Here is a 20,200-nt window from a genome sequence, read left to right on the forward strand (position 1 = left end):
AAACTCGAGTGTAGGTTAGTTATCCTGGCAGCCAAATGTTCAACTTAGCCTTAAGACAATGGCCATCAGTCAATTTATCACAACAGAAAGGATCAGAATAATTCCAGTAGGTGTAGTGTAAGTGGGGGAAAGTTCTTTACCCAAGACGCCCTCAGATCTGAAAGCAAGTATAAGCTAGAGGCAGAAAAATAAAGCCAAACAAAGAATAAAGTCTACTCTGGCTTGGGCATTTGCCATTTCCAATATGGCAGGCTTTCCCACTCGGCAAAGCTCTCATACTAAATAAGCTTAATGGTACCAGCAAAGACTGGAACTTGAAAACCTGGGGTTCATTTCACAGGTATAACTGAGAGCCTGCTGTGAGTCAAGTTCACTTTCAAGAACTTTCAGGACTGGCAAGGTGGGGAGGCAGTGGGAGACTCTATTGCTATTGGAAATGTCATTTATCATTAACTTTCCTGACTAACATGACAGTACTTATCAAAAGTCTTACTATGGGGACTTCCCTGGTGGTACAGTGGCTAAGAATCCGCCTGCCAATGCAGGGGACAGGGGTTTGAGCCCTGTTCCAGGAAGATCCCACACGACACGGGGCAACTAAGCCCCTGCGTCACAACTACCAAAGCCCACGTGCCACAACTACTGAAGCCCACGTGCCACAACTACCGAAGCCCATGCGCCTAGAGCCCGTGCTCTGCAACAAGAGAAGCCACCGCAATGAGAAGCCTGCACCACAACGAAGAGTAGCCCCTGCTCTCTGCAACTAGAGAAAGCCCGCACACAGCAACGAAGACCCAACGCAGCCATAAATAAATAAATAAATTTATTAAAAAAGAATACACAGTGTTGGTGGGCAAAGAGGGAACAAAAAGTGCACATCAGGCAGATGGAACACCGCGTGCAAAACTGAGTGACAGGAGAGGGTTGGTCTCCTTGGAGGAACCAGAGGCGGCTCAGTGCAAAGGGAAGGATGGAAGGGTTAAGGTCAAAGAAGACATACAGAGGCCAGGTCGAATGGAGTGTATAGTTAAGGAGCTTGACTCAATCTCAAGGGCTATGGTGAGCCATAGAAGGTTCTGAAGCTAGGAAGTGATGCAATCAGATTTACCTTTTAGAGAAACAGGTAAGGAGACCCATTAGGAGACAGCTGTGGTTATTCAGCAGTATTGAAAGATCCCAAAGTAGGCTGCAGGTGTCACAAACCTGCAGTCTCTGACCCACCTCTGCCTGTCCTGCTGCCGCTCTTGTTTTGGGTCTAGACACCGTTTTTGTTGTTTTTGTTTTTATTTTTTAATGTCTTCCCCAAGCATAGCATCCGACCATGGCCCCCGAGGCTTTTCAGTTTGCATTTGAGGAGCTGAGAAACTCGAGGGCAGTTCCAACTGCCTGGCCTGCCCCCTGCCCCTCCGTGCCCCTCTGCAGCCTGGCTGGGCTTGTTGCTAAGCCCATCCCTCATGAGGCCCCAGCCTCAAGAACAAAAGCCCCAAACCATTTCCAGTAATACAATTTCATGCTCTGAAGTCTTTCACCACCCTCAGAGTCTTCTGATTCCAAAAAGAGCATGTTCTTGGGAAAGACAAAACAAAGTTCAGCATTTCTGTTTAGTTCCAGTAAGCGCTTTGAAAAGTCCCAGCCCTCCTTTTGACAACTGTGCTTCCTTTGTGAGTTGCAGCCACCAGACCTAATTGGGTTTTTTTTTTTTCTCTTAAAATTGAGTTTCCTTTGCTGAAAACCTTTTTTTAAAAAAAAAATTATTAATCCTCTCTCCCTCTCTTTTTCCTTATCACTTCCATTCTTATGTGACTCTCCTTTGCTCTTGCTACTTTCTGAAGCCAAATAACTGGGCTTCGGGAAGGACAGGAGGGGACAAGCAGAATGCTGGCTTGGGTGTCATGCTGCCTATAGAAATGAAAGTGGGCGCTCTCTTGGTTTAAAAGGCATTTTGCCCTGGAAACAACCCACGTGTCCATCAACAGATGACTAGATAAACAAAATATGGTATATACGTACAAAGGAATATTATTCAGCCTTAAAAGGAATGAAATTTTGACACATGCTGCAACATGGATAAACCTTGAGGACATTATGCTAAGTGAAATAAGCCAGACACAAAAAAGACCAGTACTGTAGGATTCCACTTATATGAGGGACCTAGAATAGGCAGATTCATAGAGGCAGAAAGTAGAAGGGTGGTTGCCCAGGGCTGGGGGAACGGGGACGGGGAGCTGCTGTTTAATGAGGACACAGCTTCAGTTTGGGGAGATGAAAACGTTCTGGAGATGGATGGTGGTGACGGTGAAAGTAACTAAGGCCACGGAACTGTCTACTTACAAATGGGTCAAATGGTCGATTTTATGCTACGTGTATCTTACCACATTTTTTAAAGTCATTTTCCCTTGACAGGTTTTCACTGAGGAGTCAAATGTAGCTCAGGGCTTGTCTTCTGTGCAACTGCTTCTCCTAAGGGTGAGCGCAGGGCCATTGAGGTGATGGCTGTTGAAGTCCTTGTTGCAGACGCTGCTGTGTTGTCTGTCCAGCAGTCACCCTCTTTTCTTCCACTGACAGCTCTCCAGTTTTCCTCGAAGCCTTTCCCACCCCACACACACATACTGCAACGTCAGCTCACGTAGGGGAGTGGAGCTGGCCCCATCTCCACATCTAGGACTAGGCACACCTGACCCAGGGCTGGCCAATTAGCAAAATCCATCTCCTTGGTATACAAGAGGTGTAGGAATGGGTACAGGACCCTCCAGGCTGGCTGATCAGACCAACAAAAAGTATTGTCCCCTTCGAGCCTGCGCAGAAGATGCAACCATAAAGAGAAGGCTTAGTTGAATGTGTTGCCAATGGGAGAAAAAGAGACAAAAGATATATAAAGATAAAATCCTGATGACATCGTTTGAGCCCCTGGATCCAGCCACACCTGAAGCCTATTACTCAACCTTTTAGGGACAGGAGCCAAAGGAATCACTCTTTTCCTTAAGCCGGTCTGAATTGAGTTTCTGTACTGACAACTCGTAGAGTCCTGTCTCAATTCCTTTCAGCAGCCCTTTGAGATGGGTGTTATTATCATCTTTCTCTATTTTACCAATTAAGTAATTTGCCCAATATCACCCAGATAGAAAGTAGTGGAGTCAGAATTCTAACCCCAGAGCTTGCATGTTTAATCCCTGTCCTGTGTGGCCTCATGGGATGATGTGAGGAATGTGGTTCTAGGATCAAGGAGTGGTACAAAGAATGTCCTGTAGCCTTGAACTCTCCACCACCTCCTCCCAGGTCTTCTCTGTCCAGTTTCTTTTGTCCTAATTTCCTTGTCTTTACGGTATAATCTTCTTTATTTCTTCCCTCACTGGTCTTTCCTCTTGATTTGTTTCCCTTCTTTCTTGACCTCTTTCCTCCACCATCAGACTCCTGGAATTCCCATTCTGAGTCCCTCTTGCTCTGGGTTTAGAGGCAGAAATCCTCTTCTGTGTATCAGAGCTTCTTTAAGCCTTCTCTGCCCCAAACTCAGGGATGAGCCAGGGCAGGAGAAAGGTAGGTTGTGAGGGGAAAGAAGGTATGTGACTTGGAAAGTAAGTGGAGGTCAAACTCAAAATGCTTTAAACTGGGATTCCCCTGGTGGCCTAGTGGTTAGGATTCCAGGCTTTCACTGCTGTGGCCCAGGTTCAATCCCTGGTCGGGGAACTGAGATCCTGCAAGCCTCAAGGCAAAGCAAAAAACAAAACAAAACAAAACAAAACCTTTAAACAATAAGAGGGGCTATTACTTCACAGAACTAGGATGGTTTCAAGATTGGCTAATCGGTATCTCATAACATATGGCCCAAGGATCTTTCTCTCTTCCCATTCTGCCATCTTTGGACCACTCCCTCATTGTCACAAAATGGCTGCAGTTGCCCAGGCATTATCTCCTCACCAAGCTTTATCTGGAGGTAGAAAAAGACTGCATCTTCTTGACAATTTTCTTTCAAAGTCAGGAAACCTTCCTCAGAAGTTCGCTCAGTACACATCCCTTTACTTCACATTAGCCAGGACTGGGTCCCAAACCAAACCCCAAACCAATCCCTGGAAAAGGGAATGGGCTTACCAGATAGGTCATGGTTTACCACAGAAACCCAGTTACTATGGCAGTGTAACAAATGACCGCAAAATTTGGTAGCACAAAGACATCACTTATTATTCTAGTGGATGCTGTGTCAAGAATTTGGATAGAGTACAGGAGGGCCAGCCTGGCTCTGCCTCAGGATGTCTGGACCCTCTCAAAGGCTGGGGGCTGGAATCATCTGAAGGCTCGTTCACTCTCGTGTCTGGTGGGGATGCGCATCAAGGGCATTTCCTTAGACAATCGTTTTTATTATTATTATTTTATTTTATTTTATTTTATTAGGACTTCCCTGGCGGTCCAGTGGTTAAGACTCCGTGCTTTCAATGCAGGGGGCACGGGTTTGATCCCTAATTGGGGAACTGAGATCCCACAGGCTGCGTGGCCAAAAAATAAATAAATCTTATTGAAGTACAGTTGATTTACAATGTTGTGTCAATTTCTTCCGTACAGGAAAGTGACTCAGGTATATATATAGGTATATATATAGATATATTCTTTTTCCTATTCTTTTCCATTATGGTTTGTCACGGAATACTGAATACAGTTTCCTGTGCTATACAGTATGACCTTCTTGCTTAACCATCCTATATATAATAGTTTGCCTCTGCTAATCCCAACCTCCTATTCCTTCCCTCCCCTCCCCCCCACCCCTTGGCAACCACAAGTCTGTTATCCTTAGACACTGGTTTTTTTTTAATTCGTTTATTTATTTATTTATTTTTGGCTGTGTTGGGTCTTCATTGCTGCGCACAGGCTTTCTCCAGTTGCGGCGAGCAGGGGCTACTCTTTGTTGCGGTGCGCAGACTTCTCATTGTGGTGGCTTCTCTTGTCGTGGAGCATGGGCTCTAGGCTTCAGTAGTTGTGGCATGTGGGCTCAGTAGTTGTGGCTCGCGGGCTCTAAAGCGCAGGCTCAGTAGTTGTGGCATGTGGACTCAGCAGTTGTGGCTCACGGGCTCTAGAGCGCAGGCTCAGTAGCTGTGGCACACGGGCTTCGTTGCTCTATGGCATGTGGGATCTTCCCGGGCCAGGGCTCGAACCCATGTCCCCTGCACTGGCAGGCAGATTCTTAACCACTGCACCACCAGGGAAGTCCCTCCTTAGACCCTCTTGATGACCTCCAGACTAAATCAGGTCCCCTTTCTAGAATTACCCAGAATTATCTAGAATTACCCAGCCCTTCTCATGGTTAGTAGGATCTTATCATTGGGGTTCACAAGGTCCTGGTCACAGGTGTGGCCTCTGGAGCCAGGGAGCCTGGGTTCAAATCCAGGCCCTGCTACTTACCAGCCGTGTGATGTCAGGCAAGTCACTCCACCCCTCCTGGCCTCCGTGCCCTAAATGGGGATGAGAGTAACCAACCTACCGACTGGGTTTCTACAAAGATTAAAGGAGGTGCCGAGGTGAAGCCCTTAGTTCCTGACATGCAGTGGGTACCCAGTTCACGCCTGCTCTGTGTCTGTTTAAAGCCTCCTCTCTCCTACAAGCTGGGTGAGTGTCTGATGTACTCACTTCCTTCTTCTTGATCTCAGGCTTGACCCAGTGGCCCACACAGTGTTGGCGGTAAATCAATATTTACTGAATCAATTAATCAATAAACAAGTGATTCTACAACATGAGTGGATCTTCTCCAGAAATGAGCTCGGACTCGGCCTCAAGGAGAAGCCCAGATGAACGTACGTGGGCAGACAATGCATTCTCGCCCACCGTGTGAATGTGCAGGAATACATGAAGCGCGGGGGTGCGCGGGGGTGGGGTGCAGTGCAGGTGTATGTGGGGAGGAGAGGGCTGGAGCAGGGGCACCCCCCTTTTCCTGGGGAAGGGACGGTGGTGGGTGGAGCCTAGTCTGGAAGGTGATCTCACCTCTAAAGGCAGAGGCTGAGTGGCAGGCGGAGACATGTCCTGCTCCTTCACCTGGTGGCACTCCCAACTCCCACCTCTCATCCCAGACTCACTGCCCCCTAAAGTGGGGGATGGCAGAAGCGGCTGGCACCCAAGGGTGAGGGGCTCGTCCTGCCCCACCCTCGCCCCAGACCAGCACTCAGAAGTGATTATCTGATGACCCCTCCCGGCCATAAAATGAGGAAAGAAAGCCTTTTTCACCAAACAAGTTATTCCACAGAGGGAAGGTTTGTGAAATGGACAGATAAACATCTGAAGGGAACCAAGGGCTCTTACTCATACCAGGCTCTTGCCTTCCCTCTTCCTCACACACCCCTCCCCGTGCCAGCCAGTGATGGGCACAGATCCGAAGAGATAAAGGCCCCGGGAGAAGCTCCAAGAACAGATTGGGGAGGACCTCCATCATCATTTCCTATATGTAGAAAAGCAGGCTTTTCTGGAAGAGGGACCGTGAGCTCTGCTCTGGTGTAGAAACCAGTACAACTGTGATAAGCAGGGTTTAAATAAGCAAAATCATAGAATGGGTTCAAGAAAAAGGACTGAAAAAACACAAGGGTCATGAGCTGACAGAGTGATTAATCAACAGGTTTCCTCTGAGCACCTCCAGGGATGGTATTTGTAAGGAGAAAGAAGCAGGATTTATTATTACTGGGTTATAAAAATCAACCACTGGGCTAATGAGTGTTGAGTAACAGAGTTAAGCTCTCTGGTATTGGTTCCCTCATCTGTAACGTGGGGATGCTGGTAACCTTTCATAGGGCTCTTCAGTCTTAAAAGGAATATATAGAGAGAGATGTGCATGTGTGTACATAAATTCATACAAGCATACATGCCTACCTAGCAACATGCCTGGCTTGCAGCAAAGCCTTCACAATTAGAGATTATTGATATTTCTATTAGAAAAAAATAAAACCAGAACCCCAAATCATGGGTTTGGAGGGCTAACGGTGTTTTCACCAATATGCATTTTTCTAAATGAAAAATGTCCATCGGGGGACCACCCCAAATTACACTGCGGTTACCAGCCGCAGTTGAAAGACCACCCCTGGGGTCATGCCTCTCTTGGAACTCTCGACCCAGGGGAGGCAGGTGCCCGGCTCCCAAGAGGATGCTCTGGAGGCACCGCCCTCTTGGGTCTCGCCTGAATCCTCTTGACGTGCCCTCATCAGAGCCTGTCCCGTTCCTTTCTCCCCATTCCGGTGCAGCCAGCCCTAGCCCCGAGCTGTCTGCTCCCGTTAGTGTTTCCTGCTGCTGCTGAGACACCAGAGCGGACCGAAGGCCCTGTCAGGTCCTCTCCCACTACACTGAGCAGGCGGATGGATTATTTCTGATTTCTCCCCACCTCGCTGGCAAATCGGAGCTGTCAGCACTCAACTCAGAGAGCTGCCAAGGGGACCGTCCATGGGGGAGGCAGGTGCTGTCAGGGCAAAGGGCACCCCAGTCCCCAAACCCACTGGTGGGGTCCAGCCCCAGCCCCCAACAAAGAATCTGGCCAATGGGGTCTCTTCCTTTGGGAGAACATGAAGGGGGTATTAAGTTTTCAGGCAAAATGTGTTGCAGGTGAGTTAGCCTCATCCCAGCGGAAAATTCTTCCCCATCATTGGAGCAGAGTTTTCTAAATCACTCCTCCTTCATCAAACAAATCTCTTCATATGCCTTTATGTCTAAAAATCACATTTAAATATTTGATCCACTGCCATGAGCCAAGAAGAAAAACTTCTACTGATGGATGCTATTCTGATGAGCTATTCGGAGAATGTGTCCTCACTATTCACCCGGCACGATTATGGACCTGCCTCTCCCCACTTGTGCACTTTCAAGAAAGTAAAACAAATAAATGCCAAAGAGCTCAAAGTGCATGGGCTGCTGGCAGGGATTAAGGGGCACAGTTCACAAGGAAGTCGCTGAATGATCTATTTTATCCAGATTGTGTCTATTGATTTTACTTGGGGCTTTTTTTTTTTTTTTTTCAGTAAACATCATTACATGGCAATGTGTGTTTTCATTTCTTTTGGGAGAAATGAAAGACATTTGTAACCAAAGAGATTAAATGACCAGGTTTTTAAAAAAATTTTTTTTTCTTTTTTTAAGTGCCAGGAACACAGGCAGGGGCAAACAAAACCAGCACACCACGGAGGTGCCCAAAGCTCCCAATCTCCCCCCAGGCCCCCCAGGGTCCTGCCTGTCACGGCCAGAAGAAAGCTCTCCAGTGGCAGCCACGTGAATCAACTTGAACACACTAAGTAAGACCCCCGGGATGAGATAGTGCACTGGGACATCCACCAGTTTGGCTTCTCTTCATTTAATTCTGGCGACCAAACGTGAAATTTCTCTCTTCCTCCAAAAGGGTCAGCCTTTTGTGGCATTACTAAAATTCACAACTGACCAGAAAATCCATAGGGAAAGGAAATGTTTGTTTTTCCTATGTTGGATGTGGCTTGAAAGAACTTGTCCTTTTCCTTTTTTTTTTTCTTTTCTGATTTGATCTTTTGGATGTTGAATAAACTCAAAACTCACCCTGCCTGGGAAACTGTTGGCCTGCTCCTGGTAGGAAGAGGCCCAGGGGTGTATCAGCTAAGTTCTTTGCCCACGGCCAGCATCCAAGGTACCTGGCAGACTGAGCCATCTGCCTGGAAACAGCTTTAAGTCTGAACAAGAGCAGACTTCCCTATTGTCATTGGTTAGGTCCACCCACCCCTTCTGCCCATTTGAGAAAAGTTATGGATGGTAGGGACGTTTGCTCATCTGGGGATCCCTGGGCACAGCACCAGGCTGGGGGGCACAATAGGTTGCCAATAAATGGTGAACCCATGGCATTCATGGATCTGCCAGTGTCCAACCCCTGGATACTAATTGAGAAGGGAATTTCCACCTGCAGCCCAGGAAACAACCACTCTCAGCCTGTCGTGCCGGCCCCTCAGGGCTGTTGCCATGTGATCCCCCTACCCGGAACACATGCTCCTGGCCCCTTCACCTGCTGTCCTCCTGTTTTCCTTCCTCTCTGAACTTGGTCATCATAGCTTCCAGGAAGCCCCTTCTAACCTCCCTGGGTGATGTCCTTCTGCTGGGCTCTCCAGCACCATTTCTTCTCTTTCCCAGGACTTGCGGTAGTTGTGGTTTTACATTTATTTATGTCTTTGACTGACACCAGTGTCTGTCTGCCAAACCAGACTACCGCCTCCAGGGGTACAAGAACTGCCTCCGTTTTGTGTCCCCCCATATCTGCAGAATCACATATTACCAGGCACTCAACAAAGATGCATGGTGTGAACACGTGATGTTATTTTGTCTGATGGGAAAAAAATATAAAACCCACGGTAAAACAACTGGATCAATAAATGGGCACAGTAAGGAAACCCAGAAGTCCCAGCTGGCAGGTAGGTGGGATGGGATGAGGAGGCAGGGCCCTGCCTGCTGTCCCAGGAAACTCAGAACCTGCATCCTCTCAGAGCCCAGGGGCAGCCCCACCAGGAGCAGCCTCTTTTCCCAGTGCCGTATCTCACAACTGATCTGCATACAAGTTTCCGCTCCTTATCAGCACGTGGCCGACAGATGTGCAACTGAAACACAGGTGGACCTGCTCCAGAAACTGAGGCTGGGTAGAAAACGTGCCAAAACAAGGCCGGCCACTGCTGGGAAAGCTGATGACTAAAAGAGGCTGTCTTTCCACTCAGAGGAAACAAAAGTCCTGGGCCGGGCAGGGTCAGGGCCTCCCTGTGCTCTAGCAGGAATTATTTGGCAGCAGGAAGTCAAGAAATGGTCATTGTGGGCTTCCCTGGTGGCGCAGTGGTTGAGAGTCCACCTGCCGATGCAGGCGACACGGGTTCGTGCCCCAGTCCGGGAAGATCCCACATGCCGCGGAGCGGCTGGGCCTGTGAGCCATGGCCGCTGGGCCTGCGCGTCTGGAGCCTGTGCTCCGCAACCAGAGAGGCCACAACAGTGAGAGGCCCGCGTACCGCAAAAAAAAAAAAAAAAAAAAAAAGAAAAAAATCATTGAGGTCCTACTGTATACCAGGTACCATGCTTGGGCCGGAGAAATAGGAGTGAACTCACTAAATCACAGACCAAGAAAACAATCAGATGCCCATTATCAAATACACAAGTAAATGAATAAATTATAGTTGTGATAAGGGTATGAAGGAGAGGTATAGGGTGCTAGGAGAGCATATAATGGGAGTAGCTGACCTCACCTAGGCAATCAGGGGAGGCTTCCAGGAGGAAGTGACATTTAAGACAACACTTAATGGATAGCATTCTCAATTCCATTCTCCTTTACTTACTCCCTCTATCAAGGCTGCAAGAATTAAACACCTACCTTCTCAGCCTCCGTTGCAGCGTTGCAGCGCGGATTGCTACGGGACAGTTGTGACTAATGAGATGCAAGCTGAAGTCTGTTGGCTCCACTGTCCTACTTCTTCCTGCATTAAATAGGGATGGGATGTCTGCAGCTCAGGCAACCGTCTTGTGGCCCTGAGGGAAAGGCCAAGAGGATCCCAGAGATAACAGCCCTGAGTCACAGAACCAATACCCAGAAACCAACTGCCTCCAGACTGTCTGTTTTTGTGTCATTACAACTAAACAAAAGCATTCCTAACTGAAACAGGTCTCAAAGATGAGTAACTGTTAACCAAACAAAGAGTGGCAGGATGAGTGTTCCAGGCAAAGGAAACAGCAAGTGCAAAGGCCCAGGGGTGGGAAAATCCATTGGAAGAATGTGTAGACGTTCGGGATATGGTTGAAGCGTAGAGAATAAGGAGAAAGGTATTGGGGTACGAGGCTGGGGAAGTCGGCAGATCTCAGAGAACATGGTGAGTAGTTGGGACATTGTCAAGGACCTCTGTAGAACTCCAGAAGGGTTTTTTAGACAAAGGAGTGCCAGGACACCAAATTTGCTTTCTAGGAAATCTCTCTCCAGCTGGTTATGGGGAATAGACTGGAAGGGTCAAGAGGGAATGGAAAAGACCAAGGAGAGGATTCCTGTAGTTGCTGAGATGAGAGAATGGTGGCCTGGATCCGGTGGTGGTGGCAGAGGTGATGGATAGGGACAGAAGTAATGCTTCAAACCAGTGGTTCTCACCCGGGGCCAGTTTTGCCCTTGATACTTGACAATGTCTGGAGACATTTTTGGTGCCAGAATTTGGAGGAGGAGGTTACTGGCATCTCACAGGCAGAGGCCAGGGATGCTGCTAAACACCCTACAGTGCACAGGACAGAGAATGATCCAGCCCAAAATGTCAATAGTGTTGAGGTTGAAAATCCCCGTTTAAATATGTTTCTATTTAAGAAAACTGGACCCGTGCTGGAAAGGTGGGCGGCTGAAGAGAAAAGACCCAACACCAGGCCTGGTTAGGAGGTGGGTGCTTTAGTCCCGGCAAGAATCAGCATGGGGCTGAGACCGCAGGCTAAGGTCACAAGGATTGAATCGCCCTCCTGGAGGCTGAGAATTCAGATGTCCAACTAGAAGGCACCCAAGGCTGGGCTTGCCAAGGATGGAATAGAGCTGGGAATATTTTAGGCCATGCTGGAGCATCTGCCCAGGCCCCCGTCCTTGTAGAGGGGTCCCCACCGCCATATCTATAGTCTGTGGCCCCATCTCTGGCCAGAGCTGACTGGGCACAGAGGGACAAGTCACTCAAGCGTGGCCCTGGTTTTGCTTTGGGGAACTCCATTCCAGTGAGGCGGCCAGTTTGAGGTGACCCAAGCTCAGTCAATCAGAGCCTCTCCTAGGAATGTGAAATTTGAGCAGCCTTAAACAAGGATGGGAAATGCTGATTTTATCCCAGCAGAGGTGCCCAAGGGATCATCCCTCAGATTTGCTCTCTAAAATCCCAGAACTCTCCCCGACTATGGTCTTTCCTGAGTTTCTGTTCTTTTTTTTTTTCCTCGGTACGCGGGCCTCTCACTGTTGTGGCCTCTCCCGTTGCGGAGCACAGGCTCCGGACGCGCAGGCTCAGCGGCCATGGCCCACGGGCCCAGCCGCTCCGCGGCATGTGGGATCTTCCCGGACTGGGGCACGAACCCGTGTCCCCTGCATCGGCAGGCGGACTCTCAACCACTGCACCACCAGGGAAGCCCCCTGAGTTTCTGTTCTGAGTTGCAGCTGGAGGCTACTAAAAGGCCTTTCAATAATTTGTTTTGTTTTGTTTTTTTAGTGGGTGAGTTTCCTGCGGCTGCTGTAACAAATTATCATCAACTTCATGACTTAAAACAACACACATTTATGATTCTGTGGTTCTGGAGGTTTGAAGTCCAAGATCAGTCACTGGACTAGAGTCAAACGATGGCAGGGCTGCATTCTTTCTGAAAGTGGCAGAATCTACTTCCTTGCCGTTTCCAGCTTCTAGAGGTTGCCTTCATTCCTTGACTTATGGTCCCTTCCCTGCATCACCCCAAACTCTGCTTCCACCTTCACATCTCCTACCACTGACTCTGACCCTCCTGCCTCCCTTCTGATGACATCAGCCTCACCTGGATAATCCAGAATAATCTGCCTATCTCAAAATTCTTAATCACATCTGTAAAGTCCTTTTTACCATGTAAGATACCATATACACAGGCTCTGGGGATTAGGGCATGGACCTTGTCAGGGACTATTATTCAGCCTACTAGAAGAGTCTGTTTTTATTGCTTACAACCAAAGAATTCTGGCTGATACAGCAACAGCCACAAACCTAAGGTCTAAAGGTAGTGCATTTTGTTTTTAAGTTGAATTAGAAGGCTTTAGGAACAGCTACAACCCCACAGTTCACTGAAGCCCTGGGACATTTTTTTGCTTTTAGTTATTTAAGTTACCTGCCTACCCGCTGAGGGCACTAGGTTTGCCATCCCTGTAGTAGATTTATGGCTACGGGTTCCAAAGACTTAACTCCATCTCACTATTGAATACTTTAGGACTCGGCAGATGGATACAGTGGGATCAGTATCCCTCTTGGAAATTCCAGCCAAGGATAGAAGGATGTATATAGACAGAAGGGTGGATGGTTGGATGCATGGATGCATGGATGCATGGATGCATGGATGGTGGGATGGATGGATGGATGGATGGATGCATGGATGCATGGATGGATGGATGGTGGGATGGATAGATGGTAAGATGGATGGATGGTGGGATGGATGGATGGACGGTTAGAGGGATGGATGGATGGAAGGATTGATGGATGGATGCTGGGATGGATGGATACTGGGATGGATGATAAGATGCATGGATGGATAAGTAGAGAAAAAAAAAAAGATTATCAGGGGTTTACCAGAATGAGGCCCAATAAGTAGGAAAGATATTGAAGAAAACACAAATAGAATATGTTTATGGCATACACAGAAATAAAAGGAGATGGAAACTTTGCTGTTTTGGTTTGTGTTGGAAATAAAAATTCTCTTCAACATAAATCTCGGTCGGTTTTGTTTCTGCAAAACAAACAGGCTGCTGCTTAGAAGCTCATTACAGAGAGAATCCACGCCACCCACCCACAGCCTCTGCAGTCCATTTGGAAGATCCGGTCCAATGAACCAAGAACACAGAAAGGAGACCGGGAGTGGGAAGAAGACGGCATCAAATGCTCTCAAATAACTATTAAAAAATTCGAGGTTCAGGGAGAAAAAGTAATCATCTGTAATTGACTGTTTACTAATGGAATCTATTAATTTATGGCCACAAAAGAATCAGCTAATTTGTGGTTAATGGTGTGTAAAAGATAAACAACATAGATTAGCTCTATGGAGCACCACCCCAGTTCTTGAGGACCTGCCTGCACAGACAGCTCTCGACTTGGGACAGGGAGGATGGTAGTGGTCGGTGGTCAGCTGGGAGGGGAAAGATTCAGGAGGGAGCAGTGAGTCCCAACCCCCAGAGGAGCCTTATTCACCTTCTGGGGTTTCCATTCAAATGGTACATCCTCCCCTCCGGACCCCAAATCACCCCTGCTGTTCTTCCACAAGATCCCACACGCACAGCAGGCCCCAAACTGCCGTGTCCATTCCCACCTCTGGGCCTTTGCTCCTGCCCTGCCTGCTACCTGGGCTGCCTTCCCTCCCTTTCCTGTGAAAAATAACAGATTACCGACAGCCAACTGAATGACCCTTCACTCGCGTCGGACACCACGCCAAGTGTTTCACACACATTATCTGTCTCAAGGGTTCCGCCACAGCCCACGAAGCTGGTCCCAGTCTCAGCCCCATTCTACAGGTAAGAAAGCTGAAGGTTCAGAAAGGTGAAGCCATTTGCCCCAAATTGCATTGCGGACGCACGGTGGGTCTGACGCTGGAATCCAAGTAAGATCCCAGAATCCAGGCTCTAGACCAGCATTTCCCAGACCTGACTCATTCTCATTCCGATATTTTTTGCCATTTCTGCAAACCATTTAGGAGCTTTCTTTAAATCGACTCTTCCCCCTCCTTTTTGCTTTTTAATTTTCACTTCACCCCTGTCCATATTAACCAGGTCTGATAAGTTAATATCATATTTGTTTTGAACACAAATTTGCAGTAAATACTTGACTACTAAAATACACGTTTATCTGGTTCCTACCTTATAATCTTGTAAAGTACCAGTGGTACAAGAACTATACAAATCCCAACCGTGTATCACAACAAATCATCATCAAATGGCTATGCGTGCAGTTGACCACAGCTGGCATCCTGCACACACTGTCGAATTTTACCCTCTGCAAACCCTTGCCCCATACAACCGCCCCCCCCCCCCTTTGAAATGCACTAGAAGCCTCCTTTGCCTGACTTGACTCCTTCAGCCCACAGACATCCTTCCCTTTGTGGACAGAAAGTTCATGTCATTAGAAAACCACAAAAAGACAGGATGAAAATAAGGATATAGGATTTGTTTCCTCAAGTAAATTGCAAGATCCTGGAGGACTGAAAAAAAGAAAAGTATCTTCTATATCCTGAAGGCTGAGCTCTGGGAAACAGAGATGGAAAGAAACAGTCAGCGACCAATACAGCCTGGGGAAGTGACTGGTGGGGCTACAGCGTGGACAGCAGGATGACATCGCTGTCATGGCTGGGTTTGGGCTGGCCTGAATCCATCCTCCTCCTTTTGCCAACGATGCTCAGAATTCACCTGGGAACACATTCTCCCTTCTCTCAGCCCAGTGCTCCTGGGTGGGCCTGTGACCCAGGCCTGGACAATTGGCGCAGAATGTCCCCTAAGCCACTGCCAGCAGTTCAGAAATTGGTCTGTGGCCCAAAATTGGCCGAGGGAGTCAGGCCCAGGACTTTCGTTCAAATTGCTAGGGAAGGAGAAGCAACCTGTCCTGCTGAGCCGGACTCCCAGGATGCAGGCCTGGAGCTGCTGGAGTCATCTTGTTCCCACAAGGAGCCTGAGAACTAAAACCCCCATGGAAGAGGCAGACACATGGAGAGAGGGCAGGGCTTGGTGACATTGTTTGAGAACCTGGACCAAGACATTCCTGATCTACCCTCGGATTTTTTAGTCACTCAATTTTCTTTGGGCATAAGCCTTTTTTGAGTTGAGTTTTCTGTCACTTGCAACCAAAACACCCTGGAGGAGCCAGAGGAGCCATTGACTAAGAGTCAGGAAACCAGACTCTGACTGTATCTCCGCGTGATCTTGGTGAGTCATTTCATTTTGCATTACCGCGACCACTCCTTTAAGGATGCTTTCCACCCCTCCTCCCCCATTACTTCCTGTCCCAGTCCAGCCCCATCACTCCCCAACATCTAACTCTGTGTCCCTGACCTTGTTTGCTAGTCATCTGTCTCACTTACTGCTATACCCCCAGTGCTCAGAACAGTCCCGGCACACAGGAGATCCTTGGTAAATATTTGTTGCACGGTCCTGCCTTGGTTTCTCCACCTGTGAAATGGGAGGGAGGTGCTGCATTTTCTCTCAGGAACCTCCCAGCAGGGCTGTGCTTTGTCTCCACTGCTGCTTCCCAGGTCTCTGGGAAGGTGGGGAGAGGGTCTCACCCACAGGCACTGGAGTGTCTCCAAGCTAACCGCCTCTCACTCACAGGGAAAGAGGTGGTGTGACTTTCCTCCTTCGCTCTTTCCTCTACCCACACAATCTCATAAACCAGGAAGTCCCTCTTGACATCTGACCCAATCTTTCATGCTGCAACTCAAGTCCTTCCTCAGGCCTGTAGTTCAGCAGACATTCCAGGCCACACAAGAGCAGAAAGGAACCAGTTTAAAGTGAAAAGGAACCCTGTGAAAAAAATAAAAGCTCCTTTGCCTTGACGATGCCCCCATTTTCTTCCCACAACCGGTTTCTGACTTTGCAGAAAGTCCCCTTCTTGTGTACACCTATGAACAAAGCTCTTCTGGACATGTGGGTGCAAACGATGAGAGTAATATAAATAAACTATCTGTTTAATCATTCCTATTGTCAAAACAATGGCTGGGCCAAAATACCTATGCTCTGATTCATCCAACTGACATCCCTTGGGAGGGAGGAGGCTGGAACTGAGGGAGTAAACAGTTCTAAACCCATTTTCCAGATGAGCTCAGAGGTTCTGCAGTGACCCCGCAGGAAACAACAGAAGTAAAACCACTTCCTTCCCCGGCCCAGGCGTTCCATCTCCGTTCAATTTAAAGGAAGGCGCACACACCGCCTAGGATGCAGGTTTCATCATTGATTCGTTCCTTCCTTCATGAGAATAAGAAGCCTGCACTGAGCCCTGCCGTGTGCCGGGCTCCTTTCGCCCTCCCCCACCCTCTGAGCGAGGAAGAGCAGTAATTATCTGTCCACTGGCCGGGGTCGGGGAGAGCTAATGATGTAATGGTTGGAAATATTTTTCCTAGCTTGTTCTTTCTCTTTTCATTGTACTTGTGGTCCTTCTTGACATCCAGGAATTTTGAATGTTTATATGATGTCATCATTTTGTCTTTCTTTGGGGGGGTCTGGCTTTATATGCCTAGAACAGGCTTCACTGGGGAGTGATTTTTAGGGCCCTGTTTAAGGTCATCCTATGATCAATTAGGGGTGAAAGGAAAAGATCCTGATCATTCCTTCATTCTACAAATGAGGGGACGGCGGCTCCACGGTGAGTTAGCAGCACGGCCCAAGGTCAGCGGCCCTGACTCTGCCCAGTGCTCTTTCTGCTACATAGTTAGGGACAGATTCCTAATAAAAATTAAGAAAGACAGAGGGCTTTTGACTGACCGGCTGCATTGCCAAGTGATCGACACAGCTCCTCCAAAGTCAAAGGCCATTTTATTCACTGTACATGTGTGACATCATCTAGTTCAGTCTGGATATCTGTCTAACTGTCCACTGTGGCAACGAGCCCTAAAAATCATTCCCCCAAAAGACACCACAAAGGAAAAGACAAAATGATTCAACATAAACATTAAAAACTCCAGGACATCAAACACCACCACTAAAAAAATTTTAAAAACACATAACAACTAGGAAGAATAGTTCCAACATATATGACAAAGTATTAAAACTCTCAAAATATACAAAGCGCTCACAGATCAGTAAAAATGGCTAAAGAAAAATGAGAGACAAATCTCAAAAGTAGAAATGCACCTGGGCAATACACGTATGAGAAATGCTTAAATTCATTTGCAGTCAAAGCAACTCAAGTGAAAACCATAATGAGATAACTTTTCATGCCATTCAGAGTAGCAATATTAAAAAAGAACAGAAACAGACAGTGATACGACTCTCAGGTTACTGGAGGGAAGATGGCGTTGGTCTTTCTGAGTTTTGTAACATATATTAAAATCCTTACAAGGTGCATTGTTTTTGTTCTAGCATTTTCTGTTTCTAAGGAATTAATTAGAAACTATGGATAATGAAGGAAATTTACTCCCATACCATTTATATGGGAAAAGTCGGAAGCAGTCTATACGTTCAGCATCAAGGAATTGGTGAGGGATGCTACAGTACAGATTTCCAGTATAATAGGATGGAGTCAAGGAAAAGAAGGATGTTTCATAAAAGATAAGGACAGTATACTGAATTCAAAAATCAGGGTACCAAACACTATGTATACATCATTCCAGATCTGAAAAACACACATATATCTATAAACATATGTGCACAGAAAACAGTCTGGAAAAAATATTCACCAAATTGTTAACAGTGTTCTTCTCGAGGCAGTAGAATTATTTATTTTTTCAGCGTTTCAATTGGTATCTACCAGGACTGGCAAAGTCGCAGGGGAGTGGGAGAGAAAAGACTCTATTGCTATAGGAAATGTTATTTATCATAAACTTTCCGGACTAACATGACAGTACTTATCAAAAGTCTTACTACGGGGACTTCCCTGGTGGCACAGTGGTTAAGAATCCGCCTGCCCATACAGAGGACACAGGTTCAAGCCCTGGTCCGGGAAGATCCCACATGTCGCGGGGCAACTAAGCCCGTGCACCACAACTACTGAGCCTGTGCTCTAGAGCCCGTGTGCCACAACTACTGAAGCCCACGTGCCTAGAGCCCGTGCTCCGCGACAAGAGAAGCCACTGCAATGAGAAGCCCGCGCACCGCAACGAGGAGTAGCCCCCGCTCGCCGCAACTAGAGAAAGCCCGTGCACAGCAACGAAGACCCAACACAGCCAAAAATAAATAAATAAATAAATTTTAAAAATAAAATAAAAATAAGGGTGCTTTAAATTAAAAAAAAGTCTTACTATGTGTGAATCATTTCACCAGTAATTTTTCTTCTAGGAATTTACCCTAAGGAAATAATCAGAGATCTGTGCAAAGACTTATGTACAAGGATGTCCATTGTAGAGTTATTTACAATAGCAAAAAGTTGGAATCAGCCTAAATATTGGGGAGTTGTTTAAGTAGGTGTTGGGTTGCTTTCCTAGTGAAGGGCTCTGCAGTCATTTAAATTGATGTCGACTATTGAATGAGATGTGACAAAATGTTCTTGATATACAGCAAAAAAAAAAAAGTTTCAACTGGCACAGGCCGTTTGATAGCAATATTGGAAAATACTATACACAATAAATTATGAATATTTATGTACAAGAGAAGGCTGAAAGATATCATGTTTGCAGTGATAATCATTGGGTCATGGGATTCTGGGTAAGTTTTATTTTTTCTTTGTATTTTCCTACATTTTGCCATTTCATGTGCATGTTTCTCTCACAGTCAGACTTTTCTTTTTTTAAGGGGAAAAAAAATCCCAGGAACATTTAGATGAAAACAGACTTGTCATTTTTGTCTGTAAACTCCAATTTCCAGGCCAGGCTGGTAGGTGTTGCCAATCGTATAGCGACTTGGTGTTCCTGATTAAAATAGATCCCCTCTAGACATCCTCTCTCGATGCCACCTAGAGTCAGTCGTCCCCGCGATGCCATGCCCAGCCCATCCACAAATCTTTAGAGGGCTGAGAAGAAAACTGACCTGTTTTTAATATTCGGGGACAGAATCCAGTCAAATCCAGCTGGCGTTCACTGCGGCTGACACTTGCTCAATCACCTCTGTGTTGTGTAATGATGAAGAATTAGCCGTATTCTCAGAAAGCCCATTATCAGGACAGGACAGACGTTTCCAAATACGTGTTCTGGGGCTCATACCTTTTTCCTGTGGGGATGATCAACCCATTTGCTAGAGATAATTAAAGTCACAGAAAGCCTGCGACTGCTTCCCTGTTGTCTGGACGTAGAACCCAGAGGATCCTGGCTCAGACAGATAGCTCTAAAAATCTAAGTGAACCTCCTGCTGATGGGGACCAGAAGGGGGGCAGGTTGCAAGGGGAGAAGCTACAAAACAAGGGATTAAGTGACTCACCCAAGATTACTGTCGGCCAGGTCGAGTGGGAGGAAACAGGGCGAGAAGACCCAGAGGAGGGCCAGGCCAGGGAATCAGGGACAGTGGGCATCCAGGGCACCTTCAAGAAGGAAGCAGCTCTCCTTGGCAGCTGCCTTAAATACTGGATTTGGAGGGAGAATTCTGGGCTCACCAATGGGTTCTTGGGGGTCCTAGCAGGGCAGCTCCCGGGGGTGTTGACCCTCCCTTTCTTCCTTCTTCCCTTCCTTCCTTCCTCCCTTCTCCCACAACTATCTACCAAGCACCCAGCATGTGTCAGCCCTCTGCTTAGTGTTGCATTTACAACGATGAGCAAACCCAGAGAGATGCAGACAGACCCCTGCTCAAATGGCATGTGCCGTCTAGCACAGCGCTGCCCATTCAAAATGTAACGCGAACCATACATGCGATTTAACATTTTTTAGTAGCTACAATTAACACCATTTTTTTAAATAGGTA

This window comes from Phocoena sinus, chromosome 15 (assembly GCF_008692025.1).
Source record: "Phocoena sinus isolate mPhoSin1 chromosome 15, mPhoSin1.pri, whole genome shotgun sequence".
Lineage (NCBI taxonomy): Eukaryota > Metazoa > Chordata > Mammalia > Artiodactyla > Phocoenidae > Phocoena > Phocoena sinus.